The following is a 10,573-nucleotide window of genomic DNA, read 5'->3' as shown; positions in this document are numbered from 1 at the left end:
GAGTATCAAATAACTTTTAAAAAGTCATATCCACTGTGGAGCTAAAGTTTTCTTTAACAAAAACAAACAGCTAATTTTGTTTTTTAAAAGAAAGATCACTCATTTTTTTTAAAAGAACAAATGGGACTATTTCGACTCAACTGTATTCACACAGACATGTGTACACACAACATATACATACCAAATATATAAATTATGCACAAAAATCACTAAGTAATTTGTAAAAGAAGAAATAGGTCTTGTATTTATAAGAGTGTTTAAAGCTTTTATGCATTCCTTTAACCGCCCGTAATGCTTTTATCAAGCTTGTTACTTAATAGTTCATTTATCTACACTAAAGTTGGGCACTCTAAAAGTTGATTTATTAAAATTGACTTATAGTGTTATAAGGCTTTAGTAGTATAGTTTTGTGCCAATGTGTGTATATAACTCACTGTTCTGCCACCAAAAGTTTCTGTGCCACTACACCAAAGAGAGCCCTCTACCTCTCCCCTCTACCTGCCCCTCCACACCTGTTTCCTCCAATAGCCACTATAGTTTTCACAGTCCACGAGTCAGCTTGGTAATTATTTTTGGGAGATCCTTTGTTTTTGTTATCTATATTCTACATATTTGTCTTTTTACTTCTTATTTAACTTCAAATAGTCACCTTAAAGTTGGACATTGAGAGGCTCTTTTCCCTGACAAATCCACATTTGTTAAATTTGTTTTGAGTTCAACTGTGTTTAAAGGTCATGGTGACTCTATTACAGTATATTCTTCCAGTCTTTCTGGAATGTCTTTTGATATTGTTTGTGCCATCTGTTTTTATATAAGGGGGAAAAATTAGGTGTTGTCTGGCAGAGGAAAAGAAGCATGTTCATTTTTTGAAGACCTCAATAGGGGGAAAGACCAACACTGCTGTCAGTGAAATGAATCCTGCATTCCAACTTTCAGGTCATAAAAAGAGAAGAAGAAATCTATAAATCAGTCCCATTCACTATAGCAGCAACCACAATAAAATATCTAGGAATAAACCTAACGAAAGTGAAAGATCTGTCTAGAAAAAGATACAAAGAGATGGAAAGATACCTTATATTCATGGATTAGAAGAATTAACATCAGCAAAATAACTATTCTACCCAGATACATCTATTTTCTATGCCTGTTACAAGGTTTTTAGATGAAACAATCTAGGAGAATAATGTGTGTGTGTATATATATACACACACATTATGTATGTATATATATAATATATATGTATATATTATATATACATATATATATGTTTGGCAAGTGGTAGCCTTTAGTGAATGTTACTAGTGAGGTTCTTGATATCTATAATATGCCAGGCATATGATTACTATAGTCATATATATATATGTATATATGTATATATTAATATTAGATTTTTATTTATAAAATGGAAACACTGACAAGATCATAGGATAAGAAGGTCACAATTCCACAAATTCCCACCACCAGAACTCTGTATCCTATCCCTTCCCCTGATAGCTTTCCTATTTAACCCTCTGGGAGTATGGACCCAGGGTCATTATGGGGTGCAGAAGGTGGAAGGTCTGGCTTCAGTAATTGCTTCCCCGCTGAACATGGGCATTGACAGTTCGATCCATACTCTCAGCCTGTCTTTCTCTTTCCTTAGTGGGGCAGAGCTCTGGGGAAGTGGGGCTCCAGGACATACATGGTGGGGTCATTTGCCCAGGGAAGTCCAGTTGGCATCATGGTAGCATCTGGAACCTGGTGGCTGAAAAAAAGAGTTAATATATAAATAAAGCCAAACAAATTGTTGACTAATCAGACATATTTTATACTGGTTCTCCGAAGAGCAACTGTTTTTTTTGCCCTTCTTTAGATTCTGCTAAAAAATTTCCTCCTCTGCATAGCATATATTTCCCAAATCAAGTAATCCTCCCCAGTATCTAAACACAAACATGTTTGTGTTTAATTCTGGAAAATTAAACTATAAAAAGCAAACTAGTTCAAAATAATAACAAAAATAATTTTAATGCTGCAAGTGATTTGGCCTGTTTTGTTAAGTAAGCCTGTAAATCTGTGCTCTGTTGGACTTAGTGTGAGTTGGGGTTCATGGATCCTTTATTCCCTCATTTCAGTTCTTATGCGTCGCTCTTAGAGCATCTTGCTAGACTGAACACGCTTGTTGTGCTTAATGACACTTAATTTTTGTACGACAAAGCCTCTAAGCATAAGCCCATTATTTCATTTGGTACTTAACTGAAGAAACAGCAGTTAATTGAAATGCTGAAGAAAATTTTGCCATACTGAGTTTATTGTATTGACAGGAGATTGGCATCTTCCTAAAGGCCTTTAAGATGTGAAATACAATGCACTTGCTCAAAAAGTGAATAACAGCAAGAAATAGGTAATAGATACACAAAATTGTATATAAACAATAAATCTCTTAACAAAGCAAGGACCTATGTAATCACCCAGTCATTGGAGAGCAGTGTCGACAGCCTCAGAAGTCTTCCACTGGATAAGCTGGTGGTCTAGTATATGATGAGTTTTATTTATTTAAATTTTTCTTTTTTAAAATTTATTTTCCCTTTTTGTTGCCCTTGTTTTTCATTGTTTTTGTAGTTATTGTTGATGATGTTGTCGTTGTTAGGACAGAGAGAAATGGAGAGAGGAGGGGAAGACGGGGAGAGAAAGATAGACATCTGTAGACCTGCTTCACCACTTGTGAAGCGACTCCCCTGCAGGTGGGGAGCTGGGGGCTCGAGCTGGGATCCTTCCGCCGGTCCTTGCGTTTTGTGCCATGTGCGCTTAACCCACTGCGCTACCTCCAGACTCCCATAAATTTTTATTAGTGACTTAAGATTGTAGGATAAGAGTGGTACAATTCCATGTAATTCCCACCACCAGAGTTCCATATCCCACCCCCTCCATCGGAAGTTTCCCTATTCTTTACCCCTCTAGTAGTATGGACCAAAGATCATTATGGGGTACAAAAGGTGGAAAGCCTGGCTTTGTCATAGCTTCTCTGCAGAGCATATTTTCTCTTTTGTTGACCTTGTCTTTTTGTTTCTGTAGTTATTATTGTTATTGATGTTGTTGTTAGATAGGACAGAGAAATGGAGGAGGGGGAGAGAAAGACACATGCAGACCTGCTTCACCGCTTGTGAAGTGACTCCCCTGCAGATGGGGAGCCGGGGACTCGAACCGGGATCCTTCCGAAGGTCCTTGGCTTTGCGCCACGTGCGCTTAACCCGCTGTGCTACTGCCTGACTCCCAGCATATTTAAGTTTTTTAATTAACATTTGTTTAAATATAAGATTTTGAGTATAGTCATAGCTTTTCTGCAGAGCATGGTCATTGGAGGGCCGACACATACCCCCATATTAAAGTTTTTAAATTAACATTTGTTTAAATATAAGATTTTGAGTATAGTTTCACACCTATTGGGTCTTCAGAAAAGTCATGATGCGTCTTTCTTTTTAAATTATCTTTATTTATTTGATAGAGACAGCCAGAAATCGAGAGGGAAGGGGAAGGTAGAGAGGAAGAGAGATGGACATTTGCAGCACTGCTTCACCACTCGCAAACGTTCCCCCTGCAGGTGAGAACCAGGGGCTTGAACCTGAGTCCTTGTGTTTTTCTATGCAAAAGTGCACCAGTTGACTTTTCCAAAAACCCAAAATATATGTGTATACAATTTACTGCACCCACCACCAGAGTGCCTGTGTCATCACAGAATATAGACCTCCCCACCTCTTTCACCTCTTGTTCCCCAATATCTCTAAAGTTTTTTTTATTATGTTTATTTATTTATTTGATAGAGACAGTCAGAAATTGAGAGGATGGGGGAGTAGAGAAAGCAAGAGACAGACACGTGCAGCACTTCACTCGTGAAGCTTCCCCCTCTGCAGGTGGGGATCAGGGGCTTGAACCCAGGTCCTTGGGCCTTGTAGCTACTGCATTCAACCAGGTGCTCCACCACCCAGCCCCCCCCCCCCATATCTCAACAGTTTTAAAAGTATTTTTTTTTTAAAGTGATGCTGGACAATTAATTCAGGGGTTCATACATGCTGCTGAATGACCTTTCCAGCCCAATCTCTCCTCCTCTCCTCACTCCTTGGGACCTCACTACCTCAGGCATTAAAATATGACCATTATGCTATCTTCCCAGCTGCCTTCTCGAATTTCATTCTTTATGTTGAGAAGAAAAGGGAGAAATAGGGTAAAGATACCACAGCGCCTCTGGTGCTGTTCATGGTGCTCCCTTACACTGGCACTCAAACCCAGGGCCTCACACACAGCAGGGTGTACATTCTAGCAGGGGAAACAACTGGCCTTCTTTACTTTTTTTTATCTTCATCTACTGAAATAACTTACTTGGATAATGCTCTGCTTTGCTGTGTGCCTTGTCCATGTTTGAGCCTGGCCTCCACCATAGTGAAGGAAGCTTGACTGCTGTGGTCTCTTTCACTCTCTTCCTCTCTATCTCTTCTCCCCTCTCAATTTCTCTCTGCCTGTCAAATAAAAACAAAAGGGGAAAAATGGCTGCTGCTAGTGGTAGATTTATAGTGCCGGCACTCAGTCCCAGCGATAACCCCGATGGCAATAAAAATAATAATAATAAAAGAGAGGGGAGAGAAAGACACCTGCAAACCTGCTTCACTGTTCATTTAATCTTCCCCTGTAGGTGGGGAGCGGGGACTTGAACCTGGGTCCTTTCGCAAGGTGATATGTGCATTTAGCCAGGTTCATCATAGCCTGGCCCCTGCTTTGAGTTTCCTTTCTTCCCTTCCTGTCTCTTCCACTTGTGTTAAGACTATTGTAAAGGCATACTATAGGTTTTAATTTAAATATTTAAATTTTATCCCAGAGCACTATTCAGCTCTGGCTTATGGTGGTGCTGGGACCTTGGAACCTCAGACAGGAGAGTCTTTTGTATGATCATTATGCTTTTTCCCCAGCCTAGTACTATAGTTTCTAAGTTCTCCATATTTTATAGAACCTGTACTGAATTCTATAATGAGTAACTTTGCATATGTGAATATTTGAATATTTATATTTGAATATTTGTAGAGTTGAATCTCATGTCTAGATGTGTATTTGCAGGTCCATGGGTAAATGTTTATGTAGTTTTGTTAGTGGATAGTCTGGGGGAAAAGCATTTTAGGGAGGAGGATCTGGAACAGAGGTATGTAGACGATATGCTAAAGGAATAGCAGAGAGAGAGGCCATGTGAAGACAAGCCTGGAGACCAAGTGTTTCAAATCCCACATGCTAGCAGCAGAACTGAATTGGAGCGGTAGTCTCTCCAGGTCTGGTTAATTGCAGCAACGCTTACTCAGTAGAAATGCATATGAATTCAGAAATACATCCATAGAAAACAGAAGTGTGTTTGACTAAAGCCAGTTTTCTCAGGTCTGTTAGGTCCCAAGAGGCAGGAGTTCACAATGCCAGGTGGGAAGTGAGGGATGAACAGGGTTACAGAAGCAGTCGAAGGAGAACAGGACCACATTCCTATCTTTTAGACAAGTGTGGATAATGGGTTCAGAGGTGAAATGATTGTACGGCGAATTTGGGAGAGACACCAGAAATGGAATGTTTTTTATTGGAGGAGCAAGGGAAAAACCAAAGAGGCAAGTAAACGGGCTATAATATCATGAAAATTCTTGCATTCAGATCTGAGAGACAGCCAATAGCTGGAATGTCGAACCTAAGAGCATGAGGTCTCAAGCTGAACCCCTGGAATTGCTACCCCGGTCCTATCTATATACATGTGATTATTAAATTTTTTTCATTAAATCTTTTAAAAATTCTTGGATCAGGGTAGGGCTGTAGTGTAGCAGGTTAAGTGCACATGGCACAAAGTGCCAGGATGGGTGTAAGGATCCCGGTTCCAGTCCCCCCCCCACCTGCAGGAGCGTTGCTTCACAGGCAGTGAAGCAGGTCTGCAGGCATCTCTCTTTCCTCCTCTCTGTCTTCCCCTCCTCTTTCCATTTCTCTCTGTGCTATCCAACAATGACGACATCATCAGCAACAGTAATAACTACAACAACAATAAAAAACAAGGGCAACAACAAGGGAAATAAAATAATAAAAAAATTCTTGGATCGCGAGTGGGGTGGTAGCTCAGTGGGTTAAGCGCATGTGGTGCAAAACGCAAGGACCTGCGTAAGGGTCACGGTTTGTCAGGGGAGTCGCTTCACAAGCAGTGAAACAGGTCTGCAGGTGTCTGTCTCTCCCTTTGTCTTCCCCTCCTCTTTCCATTTCTCTCTGTCCTATCCAACACAACGGCATCAATAACTACAACAATAAAACAAGGGCAACAAAAGGGAATAAATAAATATTTAAAAAAAATCTTGGGGGAGTCTGGCAGTAGCGCAGCAGGTTAAGCTCAAGTGGTGCAAAGCACAAGGACCCGTGGAAGTATCCCAGTTGGAGCCCCGGCTCCCTACCTGCAGAGGAGTTGCTTCATAGGCGGTGAAGCAGGTCTGCAGGTGTATCTTTCTCTCCCCCTCTCTGTTTTCCCCTCCTCTCTCCATTTCTCTCTGTCCTAACAATGACGACATCAATAACAACAATAATAACTACAACAACAATAAAAAAGACAAGGGCTACAAAAGGGAAAATAAATAAATAAAATTTAAAAAAATCTTGGGAGTCGGGCGGTAGTAGTGACAAAATAGTGTGCTGCTTTACTGTGTGTGCAGCCCAGGTCTGAGTCTGGCCCCTAACTCATAGAAGGAAGCTTTGGTGTTGTGAACTCATTCACTCTCTCTGCCTCTCTGTATCTATTTTACAATAATGATAATAATATATTGCTTCTCGGCCTTCTGGCTAAGATCAAGTGTAATAATAATAATAATAGTTATTATTAGAATCTAGGAGCATATTTGGCATATTCTCATATCCTCTACACATTGTGGTGGTCATGTCCATCTACTTTTGAAAAAGAATTTATTTAGTCATGCTAGTGTTCGCTAGTTATTTATGTATCTGACTCTGGTAGGTTTTCAGTGTTAGCTGATCCTTTGTTAAAATGTTTCCTTTTGGGGGCTGGGTGGTGGCACACCAGGTTAAGGGCACATAGCAGGAAGCTCAAGGACCTATGCAAGTATCCAGGTTCGAGCCTCCAGCTCCCTACCTGCCGTGTGTTTAGGGGGTCGCTTCACAAGCAGTGAAGCAGATCTGCAGGTGTCTGTCTTTTTCTCTCCCTCTCTATTTCTCCCTGCCCTCTCAATTTCTCTCTGTTCTGTCAAAAAAAAAAAATCAAAAGAATGGGAACAGGAACAGTGGATTCATAGTGCAGGCACTGAGCCCTAGTGCTAACCCTGGAGGCTATGTGTGTGTGTATATATATTTTAACATATTTAGATATAACTTTATAAATGTACTAGAAAATTAAACTTGCCACCCAAGACTTGCACATCAATTAAGTTTTCTAAGTGCCCACAGCTATGCTTAGAGCTTAATTGTCAGAAAGTAGGGCTGGGGAAGAACCCCACACAGATGAAACACAAAAAGCAAGATAGGGCATGATCTTCACTCCTAAGAGCCGCAGGAATGTGACAAAGGAATACTGACTGCATTTTTACTTTGGAGAAGTGGGTGGTAATTTGTTCTTCTAGTCCTTGTTTTCTTTATGCTTGAGTTAGATAGATATAGAGCTGTGCTATCCAGGAATTTAACCTTTCACTACTTGTATCTGTAGAACACTTGAAATGTGACTAGTGTGAATTGAGGTGTGCTCAAAATGTAAAATGTCCTTCAGATTTGAAAGACTTAGTATCACAAAGAGAATAGAAAATAGCTCATTTCTCTTATTTCATATACTAGAATATTTGAATACATTGGGTAAATAAAATACATTAAACAAGTTCCACTCACTTTTCATTTTTTAAAAACATGGTTACTAGAAAATTAAAAATTATGTATATTGTGGCTCTTATATTTCTGTTGGACAGTGTGGTCTAGAGATTTATTGACATCTAGGTTACTTCCTATTGCATTGTATCAAGAGGTACAGAATATCAGTTTGCTGCAGTGATACTTAATTTGATGAATATTAAAACTCCATTTAAAATATTTTAAGTGATTTAATAGTGTTTTATAAGATTACAAGAATGTAGGGGCATAGTCTCATACTGCAGCCACCATTAAAGTTCTCACTCCACCCTATAACCTCCCTAGATAGTTCTCATAAAGTCTTATATGCAGTTTGGTTATTTAACATGTTTTTCTCTTAACAAGTTTGCAAACAAAATTGCAAAAACAAACAAACGTTTAAACAAAAGCCATTTGCTAATTATTTATCTCTTATTTCACTTAGCTTAATAATAGCCTCCAGTTTCATCCAGTTTGTTCCAAAAGGTACAATATCATCCTTTTAAATTTTAGCGTAGTACTTCATTGAATATATATCATAACTTTTTTACTCAGTCATCTCTCAATGGGCACTTAGGTTAGTTACTTCCATTCTTTGACAATAGTACAGCTATGATTCCTTTGGAATTAGTGTTCAACTCTACATTTTAAAGATATATTTTTGGGAGTCAGGCAGTAGTGCAGTGGGTTAAGCACAGGTGGTGCAAAGTGCAAGTCCTGGCAGAAGGATCCTGGTTTGGGCCCCTGGCTCCCCACCTGCAGGGGAGTCGCTTCACAGGTGGTGAAGCAGGTCTGCAGGTGTCTGTTTTTCTCTCCCCCTCTCTGTCTTCCCCTCCTCTATTTCTCTCTGTCCTATCCAACAACGATGACAACAGTAATAACTACAACAATAAAATAACAAAGGCAACAAAAGATAATAAATAAATATTAAAAAAGAAAGAAAAAAGATACATTTTCATCACTTCCAGAAGTGCCATTATAGATACACCAATATATCTTCTAAGTTTTGTTGAAAATACACTTAACAAAATACACTCAGACATTCTTATTATAAAAATACATTTCTATAATATATTTATAGAATTGTCTAGAGTTAAGATAAATAATTTCTTTTGTAGGTGGGGGTGGATAGCATAATGGTTAAACAGACCCTCTTGCCTGAGGCTCCAAAGTCAGGCTCAACCTCCACCCTCCCCACCACCATAAGCCAGAGCTTATAAGTGCTTTTTGTAAAAAAACAAAAACAAAAAATAATAATTTCTTTTGCAATTAGAAATCTGTCGTATTTTGGCACTGGGAGTATCCAATTCCCAGTCTTTTTTTTTTTTTGACCTGTTAATTCTAGTAAGGCCCTTTCTCTGCATAAATTATGTTAGGAGGTATATAAAATGATGACTTTTAAAAAGCATGCAGTCATTTATTTTGTATAAATAGTTGTCATTCTTCTGTAAGGAACATTTCTCTCTATTTTTAGGTGAAAGGATTGTGTGGCATGCAGATTAGTCGTTTCATGCAATAGGTGTTTGATTAGATAAGTTTGGTACAAATGAGATTTCAAATTGTGGACTTAGGTAGAGTCTCAGTGGGACATGATGTGCTTTGCATGTGTGAAGCCCAACATTTCATCTGCAGCATCACCACTATCTGGAACAACAAAAAATTGTGGCATCAGCTTTTACATGTCTAATGGAGGTTCACTCTCCAGAGGAATCTTACAGTAAATCTTTTGCAAAGCTATAATCATCTCTTAATGTATGTTTCTATTATTAAGTTGTTTAATAAAATACTGAATGCTTGTGTTTTAAAAACTGTAAAGCAATTGGGATAGAGTGGTAAGCAAATGAAAGATCATAGTCTCCCTGTATGATGACCCTAATAGGAAGAATGAGTCACCCAGAACCCATCAAGCTTAGGCAATTATGAAGCTATCTTTAGAAAAATGTTTATTTATTATTGGATAGAGACAGAAATTGATAGGGGAGAGCGTGATAGAGAAGGAGAGAGACAGAGAGATACCTGCAGCCCTGCTTTACCACTGAGGAAACTTTACCCCTGCAAATGGACACCAGGGGCTTGAACTTGGGTCCTTGGCACTGTAATGTGAGTGCTTAACTAGATGTGCCATCACCTGACCCCTATGAAGCTGTCTTTGGAGAGTCTTCATTTGAAAAGCTTTTGCTAGTGCTGCTTTAGTCAATGCTTTGATGTTCAGGACATTAAACAATCATTGTCTATGAGTCTGGTGAGGAGAATGTACAGTATACTTGATAGTTGTCTCCTGTTTTCTTTCTAATGAAATGCTGAGTTGTGATTGCAGATTCCTTTCCTGTATGTGAAATTTTCTTTCCATTATTTTTCCCCTAAGAACATCTTCCCTTAGTCTTTCTGGGGTTCACATCTAGAAACATGCTACAAAAACTAAGAACCTGAAAATTCAGAGCAGCAGGTATGAAATCACCAGCCAAAGCCTGCTCTGTTCACTAGGTTCCAACTGAGCTGGATAGGGAAGTAACAGAACTTTCCTGCCATAATCAATGAATTTGATGGAATTATAGGGGCCTTCTAGATGTTCTGAAAAGTCCTAGAGATTTGGGATAACCAGAACTCCAACTTTGGCAAACCATCTTTCATGAGATGGACTGAAGTATCATGTCCGGGCTGAAAGACCTTCCCACTCCTGCTTTCAGATTAGCTATAGAACCAAATCATATCACTG

At 39.1% G+C, this 10,573-nt stretch overlaps 1 pseudogene; it reads left to right on the top strand.

The window, feature by feature from the left end:
- The first annotated feature begins 6,790 nt into the window (after nt 1-6,790).
- On the top strand, nt 6,791-6,935 carry LOC132537110 (U2 spliceosomal RNA; annotated as a pseudogene).
- Nucleotides 6,936-10,573: the final 3,638 nt, after the last annotated feature.

This window comes from Erinaceus europaeus, chromosome 2 (genome assembly GCF_950295315.1).
Source record: "Erinaceus europaeus chromosome 2, mEriEur2.1, whole genome shotgun sequence".
In the NCBI taxonomy this organism is placed as follows: Eukaryota; Metazoa; Chordata; class Mammalia; order Eulipotyphla; family Erinaceidae; genus Erinaceus; species Erinaceus europaeus.
Note: the sequence above shows the minus strand (reverse complement) of the source record. Positions and strands in the feature narration are given on the sequence as shown.